Source organism: Tursiops truncatus, chromosome 14 (assembly GCF_011762595.2).
Source record: "Tursiops truncatus isolate mTurTru1 chromosome 14, mTurTru1.mat.Y, whole genome shotgun sequence".
Taxonomy (NCBI): Eukaryota; Metazoa; Chordata; class Mammalia; order Artiodactyla; family Delphinidae; genus Tursiops; species Tursiops truncatus.
In genome coordinates, this window is record NC_047047.1 from 75923293 (window position 1) to 75946541 (window position 23249).

The 23249-nt window shown below is 40.1% G+C and overlaps 1 protein-coding gene across 1 annotated transcript in view; it reads right to left on the reverse strand.

Annotated features, from left to right (window-relative positions):
- The window catches only part of VSNL1 (visinin like 1), a 97577-nt gene extending 79166 nt beyond the window's left edge, over positions 1 to 18411 (reverse strand). The window contains exon 1 of the mRNA XM_004324944.4: positions 18167 to 18411. The gene's annotated coding sequence lies outside the window, so the exon portion shown is untranslated. The remainder of the gene's footprint in view (positions 1 to 18166) is intronic.
- Between the last annotated feature and the right edge of the window lie 4838 nt (positions 18412 to 23249).

Sequence of the window (23249 nt, forward strand, 5' to 3'; positions counted from 1 at the left end):
CCTAGAGCCCATGCTCCACAACAAGAGAAGCCACCGCAATGAGAAGCCCGCGCACCACTAACCGCTCACTACAACTAGAGAAAGCCCGCGCGCAGCAACGAAGATCCAACGCAGCCAAAAATAAATAAATTTATAGAAAAAAAAAACCCAATCAAAGTTGGCATAGCACAGGCCAGCCGATGAGGGTGGATGGTGGGAAGAGCTCTGCAAATAGAGATAAAAGTAATCAGACTTGCTCTTTCAGGGATTTGAAAAGGAAGACAGATGGTATAGCATCCTTCATCAATAGTGACTGCAAAGCTAAACTGCAGAGAGAGAAGCTGAGATGCTATGTATAGAGAGAGGAACATCTTGGATTCCACAAGACCAAGAAAAGGAGGCAGCAGCAAATCCTCAGAGGTCTGCTGGTTCCCGATGGCTCCTTAGGTCTAGTTCTGATGTGTATTCTTAAAATAAGAATTCTTTGTATAATAATGTTCAGAGGCAGATAAACTGCTTTAATGCAATGTATGCCCTGACTGGGGAGAAACTCCAGGTTCTAAACTCTAGGTTCTTTTATGCCAGAGCAGAAACAATACCTGCTTATGTAATCTCATGGCCCTGTCTAAATGCCATCATGAGGGAGCAAACATTTATTCTTTGATTTCTAAAGAATGTGCAGTTCTTGAAGAGATCATGTTAATGGTACCTTTGCTTCTTATTTGAAACAAAAACATTTATGATCATCTGAAAGATAAAATTTGGTCTGTGGATTTCTGGGTAAAGTGTGGAAGTAGGAAAATCTACTGAATTATTGCAAAGGGTCTGTGAATACATATGAAAACTAAGGCTTGGAAATGGAAGAGTGTGTCTTTCACATACCATTGCATTATTTTTCAAATATATGTCAACACTACTGCTATTACTAATATACAAATTTTAAGCATTACTGAATTTATAGTAGCTATTTGTCACTCTGTGTTCTTTCAATCAACTAATAATGAAATCACAATTACTAACCTTGGAAGCTTGAAAAAGTGTTGGCACTATAAAGACGTCCTAGAGGTATAAAATAGCGCTGGAAAAATTGGGAACACCTAACACAACCTGTAGGCCTGAGGAAACCTCGATAGGTTTGAGTTTATCCTCAACAGAATAGAATATTAATTCTGAAGGCTGGGAGTATTGAAGACCCTGCTGGCTGGGTTAGAGCATTTGGTGTGAGTCACATTTTTTATTCTGATGAGTATACCTATTTAGAACAACATAAAAGGAGTGTCAGTTTCTCTAGTAACTGCTGGGCTGTCTTGTTAAGAGTCACAAAAAAATAGATACTTGACATTGGTTATCAAAAAAATAGATATATCTGAAGAATTATACCACCATCAATCCGCCCACGAACACAGTATCTTCTTCCCTCTTTTCACAAATACAGTCACGCTCCTGTATTATCTACCTCCTAAATATCACCCAGATTTGTACAAGTCTCTGAATCTGTGCTGTACCACTTCAGCCCAAGCCAATATCACTTCTCATGTGGACAATTATAACTGTCTCCAAACTGGTTTGTTTCCATCTACTTCCTGCCTAATTCATTCTCCAGAAGGATCTTTTGAAAATGCAAGTCTGATCAAGTCACTTCCTTTTTAAAACCTTCCATAGCTTCTTAATCCTCTTAGAACACAGTTTAAAAAACCCTTAACACTCCTTATAAGATTCATCGCAATATGAAACCCGGCTGCTTGCTACCTAACTCTTCAGCCTCATCGAATGCCACTCTGCCAAGTTCCTTTTTAAGCTCCAGTTTCTCACCAGGTTCAATGTCAAATCCAGCTCTTTGCACCTGCTATTACCTGTGTTGGGGGCACTCTTTCTGTACCTCCTTCACCTGGCTGACTCCCGTTCTTACTTTGGATCTCAGCATAAGTCTCACTTTGTCTCTGTCCTGAATCCCTTAGATGAGGTTAGCCTCTTTGTTATACATGCCCAACAGAGCATAATCTTCCTCCTTTTTTCTCGCTGATCTTTTTTTTTTTTTTTTTTGCGGTACGCGGGCCTCTCACTGTTGTGGCCTCTCCCGTTGCGGAGCACAGGCTCCGAAAGAGCAGGCTGAGCGGCCATGCTCACGGGCCCAGCCGTTCCGCGGCATGTGCGATCTTCCCGGACCGGGGCACGAACCCGTGTCCCCTGCATTGGCAGGCGTACTCTCAACCACTGCGCCACCAGGGAAGCCCTGATCAATTCTTAATCATCTGTTTATTGTGTTTTCCCTACCATAAGCTCCATGAAAGTGTCTTTTTTTTCTGCTTCTAAATTTTTCCATTACAGGGCTTCACACATAAGCCCTCAATTAAAACCTGTTAAACTGGATTTATCAATTAATGTCTACTGAACTGGATTAACTGTCGTACTCTCACAGAAGAAACTTTCAAGTCCCAAAGAGGCAACTTAAGAAATCTATTGAAAACGGATTTGTTTCAGATAGTTATCATCCATAAGGCACTTTGCCTTATAATTTTTAATCCTAAATATTTTATCATCTTTCTTGCTATTGTGCATAGAATATTTTTCCAATTTTCATTTCTGAAAGCTTTTTTGATAGACTAAAAGAAAAGGCTATTTGTTTTTGTAACTTATCTTGCATCCAGCCTCCTTTTAAAATCTTGATTAATATTTGTTTATACTTGAAACTTTGGATTTTCTCTAAATATGCTCAGCAAAAAGAAAAAGATAGCTTAATCTCTTTCTCAGTGTTTGTTCTGCTTATTTCATTTTGTAATTATATTTCTTTTGCACAAGTGAAGAACAATAGAAGTCTTTAATTTTTCTCAGAGAAGGCAAGGTATAAATGTACAGATACATCTGTATCTATTCCTGAGAAAAGTGGCTCATTGTGAGATTTTTGCCCTATAACACTTACACTACTTTAAAATTCTAGTAAGAAAACATGAGATTTACCTGTTACATTTGGTAAAAGTAGGTAGAGATGGAACGAACTTAGAGATATCCTAGTTTAACCCTACTCATTCTACATATGAAACTAAAGCCCAGCAAGGGAAAGTGATCTGACCAAGACAAACAGCTAGAAGCAAAGCCCAGGCATGAATACCAAGATTTTATGACCTCTGGGACAATGTTTTCTATAAAAGATGTTGTTAATTAGAATTTTAGATGTGAATTTAAAACACTGTTTTTTGTGTGCTGATTTTTTCATATTACATTTAAAGAAATAAGTTGATAATCTAAATTAAAATATTTACTATAACTTAAAAGTTTTATTATTACTAGCACAGCAGAAGCTTCAGGTTTCCTTCAAAATCCATTTCCTTCTTCCTTAATAATAAAAACCCTAACTTATAGCAGGTGTTTTGCTAAATGTGGCTAAATTGTGGCCAGTGGCATGTATGTCAATTTTCAGGAGGTCTGACTTAGGGGAGGATCCTTAAAAGGGAAGGATGCACCCTTCATCTCCCCTTCCTCCTTCTTCCTGGTAGAAAGCACATGTGATGGCTGCAGCCAAGTTGGACCATGAGATGGAAGTGACATGTTAAGGATCATGGAGGTAAAGGGAAGAAGGAGACTGAGTCCCTGAGAACTTCGTGAAGCTCCCCTATCAACCCTGGACTGCCTACCTCTGGATTTCTTTTATATGAGTAAGAAATAAACTCTCCTATTAAGTCATTGTTATTTGGGGTTTTCTATCATTTTAAGCTGAATCTAATTCTAACTGGTTTGTTAGTAAATTACAAGGTTGTAAGCTCTTGCTCAAAAAAAAAAAAAAAAAAGAAAGCATAATAGATGTTTAATAGAATTCTGGTTACATTCTCGAGAGCTTTAAATTTAAAATAATGATAATGATAACAATAGCTGTGAATTGACTACTGCGGGCAGACTATGGAGAGCAGTTATGAAATGGGCTCTAGGGCTTCCCTGGTGGCGCAGTGGTTGAGAGTCCGCCTGCCGATGTCAGGGGACACGGGTTCGTGCCCCGGTCCGGGAAGATCCCACATGCCGCGGAGCGGCTGGGCCCGTGAGCCATGGCCGCTGAGCCTGCGCGTCCGGAGCCTGTGCTCCGCAACGGAAGAGGCCACAACAGTGAGAGGCCCGCGTACCACCAAAAAAAAAAAAAAAAAGTTAAAATGTGTAACAGTAAGAGAATAGTGAAGTAAACCTTGTCTATGCATATGGTGGAGTGTAATGTCTTAAAATTACATTTGTGAAGAGTTTTAATTGCAAGCGTGGTGTTAAGGAAAAAACATAGAATACAAATTTTAAAGAAATGAGTAGTCTCAATTAGAAAACAATATAAAGGAGGACAATATAACCTATAAATAATAGATTGTAGGTGATTTTTATTCTTTTCTCTGATTTTTCTTTTGTTTTCTGATTTTATTTTTTCTATGTTTTGCTTTCTAATTTTTCTACAGTGAGTAAATATTATTCTTTTTATTCAGAAAAAGTATTTAAAAAGAGCAAATTCCCGGCTTTCAAGGAAGCTCACTTAAGAGCTGTCCTATAAGAGTAGGGGCTTGAAGTACCACGTTTGTTCAATGAATTACCTGGAATGCCAACAGCAGCCCTCTTTAGTTCTAGTTTTTGGAGTTTTGTCAACTGAGTTTTTAAAATTAGATTTAAAAAGTTTTTTGAAAGAAAAAAGCAATCTCTCCTTCACTTAATTAAAAAAGAAAAATTCTACACTCATATCTAATCCTGGACAACCACAAAACTGGAATATTCTCACTGTTATAATGAGGCAGACTCAATCACCATGTTAACAATCAGTGGTGTCCAAGTTAGATTCAAATTCAGAGAAATAACGTGATTCTTGATTATCTACTATAGGAACCAATAACAAATAAAAATTTGGAGAAGCTAGCTGGAATGCTGTATGAATTTTTAGCCTTCCTTCTATTGTATTACCTCCCAGTGAGTTTCATTTCACAGGTGTATAGCCTTACAGACCTATTACAAAAATCTGAGTACTCTTTACCAGCAATCTCTGGTTGGCATTTTAGGAAATGGTTCCCACATAACATAGAAGAAACTGCTCACTTTACATATTCTAAATAAGCAGGCATAAGCACTATAAGAACATAACGTTACTGTCATTGGGCTATGAGTCTTCATAAATACAATGTTCTGAGTTCAAACATCCATGTTCTAGAATAAAGTACCCATTAACTTCACAAATGGTTTAGATGTACCCAATTCAGGAGGTGGCCTGTCAGTTGTACTTAGTTCTATACTTCTTGATTATGAATTCATTTAATTTCTCAATTTAAATTAAAAGCTCTTTGAGAATAGCAAATACTACTTTATTATTAAAAATTGATGGTCAATTAAATGATAGGTTTCTGCTAGGCATTTTTTTTTTTTTTTTTTTTTGCGGTACACAGGCCTCTCACTGCTGTGGCCTCTCCTGTTGCGGAGCACAGGCTCTGGACACGCAGGCTCAGCGGCCATGGCTCACGGGCCCAGCCGCTCCGCGGCATGCGGGATCTTCCCGGACCGGGGCACGAACCCGCGTCCCCTGCATCGGCAGGCGGACTCCCAACCACTGCACCACCAGGGAAGCCCCTGCTAGGCATTTAATATGTATTACCTCTGGTTTTCACAACAATTTGGTGAGACAGGTTATAATTTACATTCAATATAGATCTTACAATCATTTTCCTGAACTTGAGATCGTTTTAAAGTCACAAATTTCCTTCCTTTTGATGTGGGAAACCATATAGAACATGTCAGTGGGAGGATTCAGAGCTATTAATCACTAGCCACTCTGGCACAACTGTGGTCAAATTTCAATCCGGAAACAAAATGGGAGTCATCTCAAAGGATCAGTAGCCAAAGTACTCCAAGAAGTTTCCTCAAGCTTTTTGGCCTAGTATACCATTCATTTTCCTTTAAATTCTTTTAAGAAAGGAAACTAAAATTCACTAAAATCCTTGTATATGCCAGAGACTGTTCTAAGTGCTTTCATAGACGTTATGTTATTAATCCTTGAAATTAATCTCAGGAATATAATTCTTGTTTTCCAAAAGTAAGATAACTTGTTCAGAGCAACTAGCCTCATCTTTGAAGTCATGTCTCTTTTATCCATACCATACTTCCCTCTAGTGAGAAACATGTCTTATATAAATGTCTTATACAAAACAGGATGTTGTCTACTAGCCAACTGGTATGTGTAGACCTTATCTGGATCCTGATTCAGAAAAACTATAACAATACTTATGAGCTTGAACATTGACTAGATATTTGATGATATTAAATAATTTGGGGGGTACATAACAGTATTGTGGACATGTTTTAAAGAGTCCTTATAGATACATATATAAAAATTTATAGATGCAATGATATAGTGTCTTAATTTGTTCAAACTAAACCACTGGAGGGGGAAGGATGGGTACAGAAGTGAAGCAAAGTGACTTTAATAATGGTTAAAGCTGGGTAATGGGTACATGGGCATTATTACATCATTCTCTTCAAATGTGTATGCTTTCCATAATCAAAAAGTTTTTAAAAAGAGGGGAAAAAAGGCCTGTGTAGAAAGGTAGAGAGAGTCCTGGGTTTAAATAACACCTTTATCGCATGGTAGCTGTGTCACCTTGAACAAATTACTTTCTGAGACACAGTTTCTCAGTCATAAAATGAAGCTTACCTTGCAGACACTTACCTTGCAGAGCTGTAAAGTGGATTCAATGAAGTGATGTGTGTAAATATCCAACACAGTGCCCTATACACGCTAAATTCTTTACACCAATGGCCCCCAATCTTTTTGGCACCAGGGACCGGTTTTGTGGAAGACAATTTTTCTACAGACCAGGGGTGGGGATGGTTTTGGGATGATTCAAGTGCATTACATTTATCTTGCACTTTATTTCTATTATTATTACATTGTAATATATAATGAAATAATTATACAACTCATCATAATGCTGACAGGAGGCGGAGCTCAGGCAGTAATGCGAGTCATGGGGAGCGGCTATAAATACAGATGGAGCTTCGCCTGCTCACCCGCTGCTCACCTCCTGCCGTGCGGCCCAGTTTCTAACAGGTCACAGACCGGCACCTGTCTGTGGCCGGGGGTTGGAGACCCCTGCTTTACACCATTACTATTTAATGTTATTACAAAGTATAAATTATCTCTGTTTTCATTTCCTTGCTCTCCTGACTTAGCCTAGAGATAACTTCTAATATTCAGATGAATCTGATCTTGGTTAAGAGCCAGAGATGAATGATATAAGCCCTCTGTGTACATGGTCATCTACAGAGCACCTCTTTGGAAGGATATCTCTTTTCCAGTTTCTCCTGTACCGCTGGTGACCTGGATCCAGACCACCTTCCTCTGCCGCTCCACTTCACACCAGTTGCTTCTTTCTAATACCTACACCAGCAATTCTGGCCTACACCTCTTGTTTTATGAATGAATCATATGCTATTTTGTATTCTTCCTTTTATAACCAGTTTACTGAATGGGTTAGCTATATAGCTTTATTTTCTCATCACTGCCTCAAATATGCTCTACTGTGTCTCCCTTTTCCCTTCCAGGATGATATTTTGGGCTGATCTATATCTTTTCAGGTAACAGAAAAGTGGTTGTTTCTAAGGTATTAAAAATTTCAGTCTAATTTAAATGTAAATTTCCACTATATATCTAACCCGATCTCTCCTTTCTCAGTTCAATTTTGAACTAAGCAGTGGAGAAGAGATTGTAATCTGTTCTTTATCCTGCTTGCTTCCCTCCTCCATCGTTTGCTCTGCTTCTCTAGGGAGGCGGGCAAGAAAAGGAGGTTAGATAGGAAATGGGCAAAGTTTTACTTGACTGGTACTGGTGTAACCTGGTCATTGACACCCTTTGTGAGTCAGATGCCCAGATGCTGCTTCTCATAATCCTGGGTGTTTGTGAATTCTTTAGTAGCTCCTGATTAGAAACTTCCAAACTTTACAACTGATTGATGGGGCAATGTACGCTTGACTTGCTACCACTCCTATTCAACTGCCCTCCAGTGGCACACCTCTCTAAAAGGGACCTAAAAATTTATCAGACATATCTCCTTTCAAGGAACTTCCAGTTTCATAGGACAGCTGGCACATATACAGGTAACTATGAGTCCAGATGCGATAAGAAGCCTGAGAGATAACTCTTGGCTAGGATGACTAGAGAAGGATCCCTAGGAAAGAATCAGATTTTGATCATCAGGGCTGTGGAAGCTCATGAGAAATGATTTCCATTGTCCCTGAGGAGAAGCCACTGTCCCTGCTGGAACGCACTAAGAGGCACAGAGCTTGTCTAAAATGGATTCCCTTTGGACACATGCACGTGTGGGTCTCTTTTGTTTCTTCCATCAGTTTTCCCTGCCCTTACATTGTTCAGATCTACATATACCTGCTGAATCCAGGAATGGAAGGCCCAGTTATTCTGATAGACCTCTTTATCCCATTAGGATAAAAATCTTACTTCCAAAGCTTCCCTGCTGGAACAAACACATGGGCATGCCATGGTTGCCATGGTTCCACTAGACTCTCTCTGAAAACTGAGACATGCTTACTCCACTGAAAAATGCTATGGGCTCAACTACAACGTGAGAAATCCTGAGAAAAATATAAAAGATATAGATGTAGCTCAAATCTTAAATAATTTAGGTTTTCCCTCCAGAATTATTTTATTTCGAAATCACGTTTTCAGTTTAACTGTGTAAAAACCTGGTTACAGTTATCATGTATTTGTTATTCTATCCTAGGAGCTGAGGTGGGGGAGGATAGGGGACAGGGGACTTATTTTGGCAGACATACCTCAATGCAATAATTTGCACAAGATCAGTACTTTGATTCTTAAATTATCTTTTAAAATAAAAGATAAACTAAAATTCTAAAGTTGAATAATAATTATAAATTTCTTACCATTACATGGTACTATACAATCTACATAGTAAGTTCAAAGTCATATCAATCTCACAATAATTCCTAACTAGAGAGGGTAGGCAATCTCATATCTATTTTCACATGACAAAACTAAAACTCAGAAAAGTAAAGTAACTTTTCCAGGACTTCACACTTAACGATACCTAAAACATGGCTGTGATGCCTGAAGCACACAATTAATGACTCCTAGTCTTAATGTACTTTCCATTACATAGTTCAGTTTTTGTCCTTTTCTGACTGGGTTCTTTAGAACTACAATAAGATGGTAACAAGCATATTTCAACATAAGTTCTCTGTGCAAACAGGTTTGGAAACATAAGGTTAAGCGAAGTAAGCAGATACTGGGTCTTTACAACAGGACCACTCAGATTTATTATTAATATGAAAATATGCACTGAAAATATTTAAGAGTGGGGTGTAGGAAGCACTATTTACCTCGAAAAACGTTTCCACAAAACTCTTTGAGGGGAAATAACTACCAGTGTCTTGGAAATATTTCTTTAAAGAAACAAAGTCTAGGGCTTCCCTGGTAGCGCAGTGGTGGAGAGTCCGCCTGACGATGCAGGGGACACGGGTTCGTGCCCTGGTCCGGGAAGATCCCACATGCCGCGGAGCGGCTGGGCCCGTGAGCCATGGCCGCTGAGCCTGCGCGTCCGGAGCCTGTGCTCCACAACGGGAGAGGCCACAGCAGTGAGAGGCCCGCGTACCACAAAATAAATAAATAAATAAATAAATAAATAAATAAAAAGAAACAAAGTCTAAAATGTCCTTACCACCAAATTTAAACCACCTTCCCTTTCAACTCTGCCACTTCACCTAGAATGAGAAAACTTTCAAAAGGGCTTCCTTTTAATGCCATTTCAAAAGTGTTGCTTTGTTATAAGGCTATTTGCTCTTAAATATTTTGCTTAAAATGTAAAACAATCTATGACAGTATATTGAGCTTATTGTGTGCCTATCATGTATATGTGTATGTATGTAGGTAGGTAGGTATGTAACTGTATGTAGCTGCACCTCTCCCTCACCCTCGCTTTGAGAGCCGTTCTCTGCTCTTGGCCAACGTGCATTAGTGCACACTTCTACAAATGCTCAACAAACAAAGGCTCTGAGAGGCCAACCCTGCCTCGAACATGCTCTGCAACAGTATTGTGTGCTCCACTAAGGATTCCCTTTCTGCCGTTTATTTGATGTTATCTGATGGACATTTGATGGACCAAAAATATGTAAGTTGGATAATGCCAGACCTGACACCAAGAAGTGAAGTAAGGATGTCATTAGAATGTTTCAAACGCACTCAGGGCACCTCAGAAAAAGGTAAAGGAAGGAGAAGATAAAGGTTGGAAGATAATTAAAGGTTAGCAGGTATCCTCCAACATAATTTATGAAGAGCATTATAAATCACTGGATGGGGATGGATTGTTTATTAACTGAACATTAGTCAACAGAAGCTTTGGGAACTTCAGTAGGAGGCATGTCTTAAATGAATGGAGAACTTTTCCAAACAGATGCAGGAACATGGGTCTATGCTAAGGCATTGATTCATTCAGTATACCTTCTCTAGGACCACACTCACCATGCTACCTGGGATATGTGTGTATTAGCTATTATTTAACCACCAGAAAATTAGGACAAATATACCTAGAAAGAGCAGAACACCTAAGTGTCCTGCTAGGAGAAATGGTGAAATGCAGGAGGGAAGGTAGAGGTCCGAAGGGGGAGGAAGAATTATTTACTATGCACTAAGCTCTTTTAGGTGGTATGGATATCTATATCTATATCTATATATCTATATCTATATATCTATATCTTGAGGACACCATATATATATGTGTGTATATATATATATATATATATATATATGAAGATTCCTATAAGGTAAATATATGATCCCATTTCACAAGTAAGAAAAAAAGCCTCCCAAATTAATTAGAATCAAAAGTCCTACCCAATTCTGTGAATCATCCAATACTCCTACTACACAAAATAGCCTCAGAATTTAGGTGCAACTTTTGCAGACTTCAAAAGGAGAAAAGGATGCTCCTTTTTAACTCCAGATAAGAAATATACTTGAAATTCCTTAGTAAGTAGGGCAGGAAATAGGGGGAGAAGGGAGGAAAAAGCTGAGGAGAAGTGAAAAGCCTCTTAGAAGACCTAAAGACAGTAAGGCCATTTTGGATTTGTGTGTGTGTGTGTGTATGTGTATAGGGGTTGGAAACACGTTTTCAGTTCAGTGGGGAAAAGGGATTAGGAGGTATATTTCCCTTATCATAAAAGCCCTAGGAGAAAAAAATGAAGGAGTAGATTGTATGATCATATGAGTCCTCCCACAGATACATTTGAAAGATAAGTCATGAAATTAGTTGGAGTAATAAGGGAGGTGAGCAGAGAGTATCAGACAGAAATCTCTTTTTTGGAAGATATTAAAGGATAGAAGTATCATCGTATAATATTTAAACCAAAGGCAAAACTCTTGAAATATTTTCACTGAGTTTCAGTGACCCACTGGAGGCTTGGGTGGGAGGCAAGGGCCACATTATTTAGCTACATGGGAAAATAATTAATAGATGACCTTAAAATGTATTCAATAAGGAAACAAGCTTAAAAATGTCCTCTTATTTCCATATTCTGTTGTGTCTAATTATATGCTGGTATTATATGGTAGGGAGATGGTGGTAAAGAACAGGTATAATGGAAATGGGATGCATTTAAAGAAAGAATGAGAGAAATGGGAAGTTTGAGGTCTCAGTGTAGGTACTTCTAGAAATTTTTTCCTCTATGCATCTATACCACATTTTTATTTCACTTGACGTACTGAACTGTACTTATCTTCCTCATTAGGAATAACTTCCTTGAAGGCTGACATTGTATTTTATTTAATCCTGATTCCACAGTGACTACACAGTGCTTGGCACACTTACTTAATAGATATTTGTTTTACAAGGTAGGTTAAGCACTGTTAACTGTTCACTGGTCATAGCTCAATACCTTATTCAGAGGTTCCATTATGAGTGGAATTACTACAGCTCAGAGACTAAAGTGGTTTAGGAACCATTGATTTCTGATGAAAGGAATGATAGTGATGACAATGACTATCATTAATTGCACACTTTCAATAATGAGGCATTGTGTTATATCCTTTAATACATAGTCTTCTGTTCTCTGTTCAAGAATCCTGTGAATTACTATTTTAAATGGAAACTGAGGCTAAGAGGCTAAACAACGTATTCAAGGTCATAGAACTAATAAACTGTGGAACTAGGGATTTTTATCTAAATGTGTCTAGCTTGAAAACTCTTGTTTTACATTTCCTCCTATAGTTTCTTTTGAGTCAACTGAAACCTTCGCGAGGGTTGAGGAATTTTTCCATTTACTAACTAAAAATGGGGGAAGACTGGATGGTTTTCACCTCACTCTGAGGAATAAATACCTTTATAAACATTTAAAAGAAAAACTAACAATTTTGTTTAGAATTTAAACTTATTTCACAATTTCTTTTTTATTTTTCATAAAATTTCCCATATGAGTAAGCAAACACCAAGCACCTTATGTATATATTTAAGAAACACTTGAACTCCTGGAATAAACAAAATTGATAGTCTTTCATCAACTCATAACGTCAAAAGCCAAAGAATTCCAGAAGTTGCTAATTGAAAATCAGACTTGTACAGCACTATTTCATACATTAAAGATAAAATATTATATTAGTAAACATGTCAACTTTATTGATAATGCTTAATGGGCCCCCAATGGGAAATTTCACTCAATTTAAGACTGGGTTTCAAGAAATCAGAAATAAACATGCTAATCACAAATTAATAAAGCCAAGGCAAAATGTAAAACACCAGATTCCTGCAGCACCAGAATCTACTATTCTAAGAAGCCTTCAAATGCAATAAACATGCTAAAGTATGATACAACAGAAATATTAGTATCTAGTTGTTCACATTGGAAAAAATTTACCGAGGCTACAAAGCACATTTAACATGTTAATAATTTGCAAAAAATCTATTTACATTCAGCTCTTCAAAAGTTTCAGAGCCCAAGAGATAATAAACAAGATCCAAAGAAAGGAGAAAAAAATACACTTAAAGTGACAGATTTCTTTTTCAGAAAAATCCCTATTCGAGCAAGAATAAAGAAAAACAGTATTCATTCTATAGATCTATAATAATTGCAAGTAAATTTAACTGATTTGTTAACACTTTGCCTTTTATGAGCAATACTTCAAAAAAATGAAATCTTTTCAATCAAGAGAGTCCTTCTTTCTATAAAAACTTCAGCAATTATTGCATTAGATATATTGAGCTTGAAGGCTACTTGGTGAATGAGAGTACTCCAAGTCTTAATTGTAATATAGAACAAAAGGAAATAGGTTGTTCACCTGAAAATAATACAAGAAATGGTTAGAAATGCAGTGCATTGTCTTAAAAAAAAAACCCAGAAAAACAATTGATGGCTACACAGCAGGTCATCTGTGTTAGAACTGCAGTAAAGGAAGGCAGTGGAGAAATCCAGAGAAAACAAAAGAATCATGGACAAATTATCTGACTTGCATGCTTTAAGTTAGCTGATAAGGGTATAGAACATCTCTTTAATGTATTCACAGACACCTTATTATTAAAGTGTCAAACCTCTTTGAGGATTCTTCAGTAATTTGCTATTCCATTTCTGTTTCATTCATTAAGCAGTTTCTAAAGCACCCCCAAGATCCCATTTGTGGAGTTCTCAATGAATGAAGCTGGAAGCAACTCAAACTATTTTGATTCACTTAAAAGAGCATAAGCCGTCTTTAGAAACAAACTGTAAATGAGAAATCTCAAACTGTAAATGAGAAATGTTATGGTCCCTTCACAATGTGAACACGTTAAAATAATTCCATAGCTTGAGACCCATGATCTAAATAATTGGTACACATATCTACCATAGTCTAGATTTACATATTGATATCAATTCTTATAAATAGGTAAAAATAATATACATTTTTACTTATTAAGAAATAAAAGGGAGTATACTCTGTAAGTGGATTAAAAAGCATGCTTAAAGGTATTAATATAGTGCTTTTATGTCTTCACTGAAAGTAAAGTATAGAATAACTTTTAGTCTAGATTTTCCTTTTAGTAACATAAAGATATTTAAAGCAATTCTAATTCTGTGCATGATTTTAGTATAAATGATTTAATTTCTTGACATAATTAACAAGTTACATGTAACTGATTCTTCTGAGAACAAATATTTAATTGAGAAATATTACAGAGTATCTATAAAAGACATTGTATAGACATTGTGGAAATATGAAAAAGATCATTAAAATCTCTGCCCTTGTGAAATGTGCTTTCACTTTGCAGATATGTCTTTAAGATAAAAATGTTCCTTATTCTACTATATTTTTTACGTGCTGAAGGGATGGATTAGGTAACTTACATGGATCCCATCCAGTTCATATACTCTATAAATTATGTGAATTAACCAATGGATAGTAGAAATATCACTCATTTATTAATTAATCTCTGCACCATTTGATACTTTAGGAAATTAATATATTTATATCTACTAAATGCAACTGAGGTGGACATTGTCACTTTCAACCTTAGATTAACTGAATGGGATCCCCTCGATAAGAAGAACCTTCCTAACTTCCTAAAGAATCACTAATCGTAGGAGCATAAAAATTACTCCATACAAAGAAAAAGACGTTTAGAACAACATTAAATATATTTCGCTCTTGCGAATTAGGAAACCACACATGTCATATCGCTATTATACTGTCATTCTATGAAATTCCACAGGGAGCTCCTCAGCAATGTTTGGAATCCATACCTATACACAACCCAAATAGAAAACCTATAGCTTGCCCAGGACAACATTTCTAACCATGCTATCCTATTACAGAATGACCAGCAAATCAAAGCCGGACGCTTAGCAGCTACAAGTCTCTGATATCTGCAGAAGCTATGTGGTGTTCACAATAGCTTGGACATGCCTGTTTTCCGAACAGGATAGCAAGACGAGGTGACATCTGACCCAAGAGCATTTGTTAGGGACAGACTCTACGGGACAGAGCTTCAGTAAAGGTTTACCGTGAGGGAAGTGGTTAAATTGAACTGCTGATTGGGGAGTGTGTTGAGAAACTCACCACCTTGCTTCCTTAGCTTCCTCAACAATTTCCAAGTGTATTTAGCTCTCAAACGAGGAAGAGACGCAGACTTTGTCTTTCTCAAGCCTCCACTAATGTTTCAGCTTTTTCAGGTAAAAATTCCTGGCATTTCCCCAAAGGGGACATTTGTGCTGGTTTCAGTCTCTTTCTGAGTGCCTGCGAGAAGCGACAGGAATGCCTGGAGTATCTTTAAAACGCCTAGAGCTTTATTGCACAGGCACTCAGGAAATGTTTATGAAAGGGAGAAAATGAGGGAGAAATAGAGAAAGAAAATGAACAGAAAGGAGAAAAAAAGAAGGAAAGAGAAGAGCCAATTAGGCAGGTATTATTGCCTGCTTTGCAGTCCCTGTCCAGCAAGACGGCACTTTAAAAGCTCTAAAGGTTTTAAAAAGCTGCACTGCTCTCCTCTACAGCGCCTGCTTCAGGTAGCATGATTCAGGCGTCTTCCTTCAGTCTTCCCGCCCAGCCCCCAGCCCCTTTCTCTGCAGGTGGCTTCATCTGGAGCATTTCCATGAAGGCTGGAGACAGGCGGCTCTGATTTGGGTTCTGCCTTCTAGGAGCCAAAGGAGAGCTGGCAGAGCCTGCGGTGTGTTTACACTGCAGCTTCCTCACTCCACTAGGTCCCAGTGCCTGTAGCTGCAGCAGTGCTGGAGGAGGTGAGACAGGTAGAAAAGAGGGAAGGCACCTACAGTTTCTCAGAAGGCTGGATTCCTTAAAGGATCCTGGGGAATAGAGCAGAGAGGGGATACAAATGGGTCTGGACAGTTTTCAAACAGGAGCTGAAGATTCCAACTGGTTTGCCAGTTCTCTCCAAAAACTTGAAGGATTCTAAAGAAATGGACTGAGAAGCTAGGAAGGCCAGACTAAACATCTAATGAGGTGGGTATATCAGAAGTGAGGGACAATAGAAAAAAGAGACAGAGACCTTACCAAAAAAAAAAAAAAAAAAAAGCAAGGCAGAGAAGAGAGATGCAATGGTATGAAAAGGGACCCTGGGACTCTCTCAACCGATGTGCTGGGAAGCAGGCAATTATTTATGTCCTTGAGGATGCTGTAAGTACAGAGAGAAGGGAACACTTCCACTCAACAATACGTTTTAATTCTTTATTCCATAGACTAGAAGTTAATTGACTTTCCCCTAGCTCCATGGCCCTGAGCCTCAATTTTCTCATCTGTAAAACAACAGGTTTGGACTAGATGCTTTCGAAGGTCTCTGCCCAATGTTCTCCTCTATAACTGTCAGCCTATGAAGCAAGGTATCTGAGAGCAAACATCTATGAGCTTTCACACCAGGTTTCCCCTACTTTCTCCACCACCCATTTATCAATGCAGCGCTACACCTGCACTATTCAGGGAGCTGATTCCAATTTTCAGGGTTGACGAGGAGTATGGCTCAATTATGACAAATGATTGGTCCTTCTGCCCTGGAGTAAAGAAGGGAGGGACAGAGAAGGCAGTATGATTTACACTTTGGGTTTCCAAGGAGAGGATATTCTCGAATTTTCTATTTCAAATTTCATCCACTTCAATAAATTATAAATTCCTTCAAAGGGTTCCAGATAGCCAGACTGACTGAAGAGCCAAAAGTCCTATAATGATCTATCCTATTTGGGGCAAAATTTATTTCATTTCATCCCAGATATTGGATCTACTTTTTCCATGGAAATCCAGCACACACTGGTCATGCTCTTCTCTTGTCTGCCTGCCTCATGCCCTTCTGCCAGCCTGCTTCAGTGCAGCATTTTCTGGGGTTATTAACACCCAAGTTTAATGAGAGTATACTCATGAGTGAGGTGTTCAATGAAGCAGGACGCCCCTCCCCCTCCGCCAGCAACAACACACATATGTAGGCAGTTTAAATGGCAGTGAGGATAAAATGTGTCTTCCCAAGAGTTTCATTTTTAATTTGTCTCAACGTGAAACCCCTTTAAATTGAAAAAATTAATATGTAGAAACACAACTCCCTTGCTCCTCCCGTCTTCAAGTGGGCTATGACACACAGATAGTATACACTTGTTTTTACTACACCCACTAGCATTTCCATTTCATTTCAGTCTCCAAAACATGGCCAGGAGGGCAACTCTAGAAAAATGGATTCCCACTCTGACATCTCACAGGGCACTGATCCGTGCAGTGCTGAGCGCCTCCAGGGAGCATCACCATTTCCTGCCCCCTCCCCCAATTCACCAGAGCCCCTGATTTCCACGGGGGTTTGACCTTGCAAAGACCCTTCTTCCGTTTCTGGTCAAGGAAGAACCCATTTTAACTCAAAACACAGAACGACCTTTTCTCCTTTAAAGAAACACTACCAAAGGTAAAACATCTGGGTTTACATTTTTCAACCCTGCATTCCGGAATGTGAATACAGGATGCAAAGGCAGGTAACTAGTTTGGATCTGACGATCCCCATTCAGAGGCTCTGAGTCTCAGACTCTGTTCAGAATAGACCGGGCTGACAGGGCGGTTGAACATCTTTCCTTTTTTTGCCCATTCACCATCGTGATGAAAAATCAAAACCGAAAAATTATTTACTCATTTCTAAATACTAACAGAGAAATGTGCTTCTAGCGCCTAGCTCTGTGGTTCTAAACACTAACATCCCACTTGGAAACCAACCCTGGTTTCCACACCAGCTCGTCCACTCAGTTTTACTTAGCAAACACGTTCGCTGCTCTTCCACGGTGAGAAAAATGGTGCACCAGCCCCACGGATGACAGTTTGGTACTTAACTGCAACCGCTCAAGAGTTTTATCAGCACCCGGAAAACTTCACAGTCGGTCAATTAGCTACTTAAATCTGTGTAAGGAAATCTGCCTACTTAGCGACAAACTTAAAAAGCACCTCTGTTTCACCTATCTTAAATCTAGCCTAAGACAATCCCCCAAACACGCTGCATATAAACATTCCCCCTTCCCCCGCCCCCGTTATTCCAAAAGGTCCCTCATGGACTAACAGTACGTTCATATCACCAGCATTAACCAAAGCAACTGTCACCGTGCATTTAGATGTGTCTATGCAAAGCAAAGTAAGTGACAATAGCCAAAGCATCTCCCAGACAACTGGCTGCACTACACATGCAGAAATGCCACAAAGATCGTATTTTCTACTTACTGTTATAGCGCTGCCCACGGTCACTTAGCGAAAATGATAAAACTCAACAGTTCTTTGTAAATAAATATATGTACATATATTTAATTCGGATAAACGGTTAAGCCGTCTCCGTGTATGGTTCTCTCACGCTCTTTTTTTCTGTGGAGCTCTAGACTGCTTAAATTCCTCTTGAATCGCGCCTTGCAAGCCCAGCAGTCGCTGCAGCACGCTCCGGTAAGGCTCTGCTGCAGATTGGGAATCCCATAGAAAACCTACGGTCCCTGGAGCCGGATGCGCAGGCGCTGGAGCCGCCGCCTCTCCAGGCACCCCCTCCCCTTTCCCCTCCTTTCTCCTCCCCCCTCCCTCCTCCCCCCTCCTCCGGGCTCCGCAGCCCGGCTTGGAGAGATCTGGCGCCGCGACCAAAAGCAGTCAGGCATTGGCGCATGCTCAGTTGGAGGGGCTCGGAGCTTCCGAGAGTGGATTCCATGTCTCCAGATTTTAGCAGAAACGCAAAAGGAAAGTAGCTAAGAAAAGGGAGCCTGGCCACTCGAGCAACCTTCACCTGGGCTGGCAGAGCGGGCTAGGCTCACCACGCCCCGCGGTTACCCCGTCTGGTGGTGAAGGCTGAGGCCAGAGCTGGGACACGTGGAGCCTGCTTTTCCCTCCACCCTCATGCCTAGAGGGCCCCCGGCCCACTCTTTGAGGGGCTGCAAGGGGAAGGAGAAAACTGCAGAAATTCCTTTCTCTGAAGGAAGAGTTCCCAGCAAGCTGTGAGCGCGTCTTCCCGGCTCACTGTCGAGGAAACTGGTGGGCACTTTGTGCGGGCCATTTCTTCCGAGGGTCTTATACTGGGAGTACAGGGAGCCAGGCCTTCTAGTACCCCACTACTCAGGAGGGTCCTGGTCCAGAACGGCGTTGGAGAAATGTGTGTTGAAGGGAGGTGGCTCTGAAGCTTCTTGTCCTGGGTGACCTTGGGCAAATCATGCTAATCATCAACCAACGGTTAATAATAAGCACCTTGTTTATGCACTAAATATATTTTATTGAATGTGCTTTGGGTGGGGCTGGGGAGGGGATAGTGAAGGGGAGGGAATGAAACTTCCGCGGAATCCTGGGTTGAGGGATTGGACTAAGCCATTTTATAAAGCCCCTTTCTGTGTCCTTGAAGGACACACATTTGCCAGCCCTCCCGGGATCCTGACTGTCCTAGCCAAAGCCTGGAAGACTTGTCAAGGAGTAGTGCCCAGTAAATGTTTGGTGGCTTGCCTACCAGGAAAGCAAGAATTCTTACATGTTCCCAACCTGATCAGTTTCCTTAAGTGTGTTGTTTGTACATTCGCTTATTTCAACAATTATTCAGTGACCTCCTGCCTACTGACCTTAGGCACTTTTCAATGCCTTGGGGATAAAGGCGGCGAACAAAATCCCTGTTGAGGTTTACATTCAGGTGGGAATTTTCAAGAGAGGGAAATTCTGGAAGGTCGACTTTCTCTTTAAGCAGAGAGTTTTACGATTTGCAGAGTGCCTTCAAATTCCTTATCACGTCCAGGAAAACTGCCGTTTTGGGTTCTGAGGACACCATGAGTATTTCCCTCGGCCAAAGGGCTCGAGGCAGACAAACCTCCATTGCTAGGAGGGAGTCTACCCCTGACTGCTAGTAGGGGGCGTCCAGCTTGGAAGAACCTGAGGCTACTTAAGCAAAGATCAAGAGGAACTCCGCCGGACAACTCTCAGGCTTTGGAAGGCTAGTGTTCGGTGAGGGCCTCTGCGGTGACGCCTAAGCCGCTGCCTCGAGCTCAAGGCCAACCTGGACCGCCCACAGGTCAGGAACGCGCGCCCCTGGGCCAGACGCCTCGGGCAGGTGGCGCAGAGCGGGAGAGCGCTCCCGGGACTCCCCGGACAAGGCTCTCCGAGGTGCCCTCCCGGCAGGGCTCTTCCGCGCGGTGCCGGTGAACGCGGAAACCCGGAGCGTGGATTAGCGCGGAGCAGGGCGCGCGGCCCCGGCGTGCTGCGGCAGCCGAGCAGGTTGTGAATCTGGCGGGCGCCAGCGCTGCGCTCCCCGGCCGCGATAAGCACTGCGTAGCGGGGCTCGCCCGTCCCGATTCTTTCTGTTTCTCGGATGGGGTGGGGGCAAAAGTCAGTTCTCGATAAGTCGCTTTGTTCGCTCACGGACACAACCTCCAGAGCTTTCAAAGTGATTTCCAGTCTTTTGTCGATTTGCCCTACTCTAGCATTTTACGCTGTGCTCTCTGGTTTCTCTCCAGAGAACAGTCTCCGCGCTGCAAACCGCATCAACCGTAGGGGGTCATGATGCCATTTCTTTGCTTCGAGGAGATGTACTTATTTATCGCGCCCTGGAGGTCTCTTTCGTGGCAATGTTAGGTCGTTGATGACTTACTGACAACTTGTGTGTCGGGAAAAATGAACACTGATACTTTAGACCGTGTTGTGCTGTAGGGGAGATGTGATTGAGAAGCGTGCGCGTTTGTGAAGCAGCTTTGTCTAATTGGGCAAGAAGATTTTGCTTGTTAGTTGTATTTGCACTGAAGCGCTGTTTGGCGATACTTAATTTTTAAGCTCCAGTTATTGTGCACCTTTATCTTTTTAAGCTCATTTGTTGTTTAAAAATTGTAGGTGTGTGTGATGCCTCTTATATATGCAACACGAAGTCACAGTAGGGAAGCCCATCCTAAAAACATCGAAGGGATAATTATTTAAATTACAGAAAGCAGGTCCCCTCTATAGGATGGTAGAATGATCTTTAAAAGAGGACTGTGGTAGGGACACTAAAAAATGAGGGAGCCCTGTGTTTCTTCCCTTTTTCAGTCATTTTCAGTTGTGATTACAGAAGAGCAGAGATGCGCTGCCCTGGGGTAGAGGGACTGGGACACCGCACCGTGTTTAGTAAAGAAGCTGTCAGCTGCAGCAGTTGTCGCATAACTTGAAGCTATGTCCCCAGCACTGCGGACCGCCCGCGGTGTCAGCTTTCACATCCTGGAGATTTGGGGGAGAGAGAGAGGGGGTACGTCGGGGACAGGAGGAGGGAAGGGGAAGGTGCTTTAGGGAGAGGGTTGTTTGTTTTTTCTGGAGTACTTGGTAGAAGCCTCACTCGCCCGGAAACAACTGAGAAGCCATTTTCCTTTCCTCAATTACAAATTATATTCTTTCCTGAAGTAGCCTTACTTCCACCTCACTCCTTCCTAGATTCAAACAAACAAAATAAAACCAAGGACGATTTTTCAGGTGTACACAACTATATTTAATATTTCCATCCACTTAATTTGTGGCATAGACAAATTGAAAACTGAGAATGGCAGTAAAAGTGCAAATTGCCAGTGATATAACAGGTCTAAGGCTGTGGCCCTGTGACCTCATGGTAATATTATTTATCAGACATGCTCTGTATAAAATATACGAGCCAAGAAGGGTGGAACTTAAGGCATGAGGGCATTTAGGAAATTGGAAGAAAAAGTAAGTGTTTGGAAGACAACATTAGAAAATGAAAAGACGCAGGAATTGGAAAAATGGATTTATACTCATTTAAATTCATAAAGAATAATGATAGTAATTTTCTTGTATGGGTAAAGTGCCTTTATTTCAAAAAGCTAAGGGTATTAATCATTACAGAGGAGAGGCATTATGTAAGATAATTATGTTTATCCTGATTTTTAATCCTATTTTTAAAAATATATGGATAGACCAATAAAATAAAATAATTTTATTTTAAAGATAAACAGGAAGTTCAAGCAGGAAGTTATCACCTAGAATAAAACTGTACAGCAGTTTTTCTGACACATAAAGTGTTTCATTGTATATGTCTGTACTCTTTCTAAATTTTTTTTTTTTCTAAAATACGTGGAAAAATGCAAGACCATGAGGAGTGATTCCCATGCAATTAGAGGGAGCGTTCCATGCCTCTCTACACAGAAGAGGGATTAAAAGCCCTAGTTTTAATAGACTCAGTTGATCATTTCACCCAGCCCACTCCTGATTTATCTCTGTAATCCATGATTGAATCTAAATTCAGTTGAAAGATCATTCTTTGCTGTGTCACCAATTTCTCTTAAAATTTGAACAATCCACAATAAAAATTAAAGTCCCTGCTGAATGAATTATAGTCAAAGTTTTGAGTTTCCAGAAGTTTCTTGGAATCTCAAAAATAGTCATAGCAAGCACAGGTGATCTACAGCACTTGCTATAACTATTTAAAAATAGAAAATGCTTTATTCCATTCATTCCATGTCTTCTACATTTGGGCCTAACCTATAGATTTATAGCAGTGGTCTTAAGTTGGGAATATTCACCACTATTGTTAGTGATGACACAAAACAAATTATGATAGCAGAATTGGACTATATATGGCCCCTGTTCCTTTTCTTTGATGACTTTTCAGGTAGTCCTTTTTGCTAGGCTGTACTCTTTTTTAGTTGTGTGACTAGCCACTGCCAATATAATCATGGATTCATATTCTGGAACTTCTGTACTTTGGAGACCATCTGATCCTGAAGGGTCTTCAAAAGCCCTTCCTGCCTAAAGCAGATCTTCATGACTTGTTTCTCCCTTCAATCTCTATTTTCCTTATTATACTTCTTTTGAATTTTTACTCAAACTCAACAGAGAATCTTAGCATATAATTTAAGGGAAAAATAAATATAATGAATTCTGAGACAACCAACAAAAACCCACAGCCTTTACCAAAGTATTTTCACAGTGGAGTTTACATTTTTACCTACTGCCTGCAGGAGGAAAGAAACAGTTGGCTCTCTCAGTTTTTAGTGTTCTTATCATATTCCTCCTTTAAAGTTCATGTTACCATCCTAAGGAGGTTCAAGAAGAGAAAGAGTGACCATTGATGACCTTTGATTTTTTTCAGAACATAGGTTTAGCACCTGTACCATAGTCTCTAGGAGAGTGGATTGTACTGATTTTTTAAAAAGAAAGAAAATGCTCGGTAACCAGTAGTGGTGTTCAGTAGTGCCTGCAGGCTGAATTTCTTTTGATCTCATTCATTATTCATTTATCAGACACCTATTGAGCACCTACTTTGTGTCAGGCAGTGTACTGAGCATTTTATATGCAATATTGTATTTAATAACAACTCTAT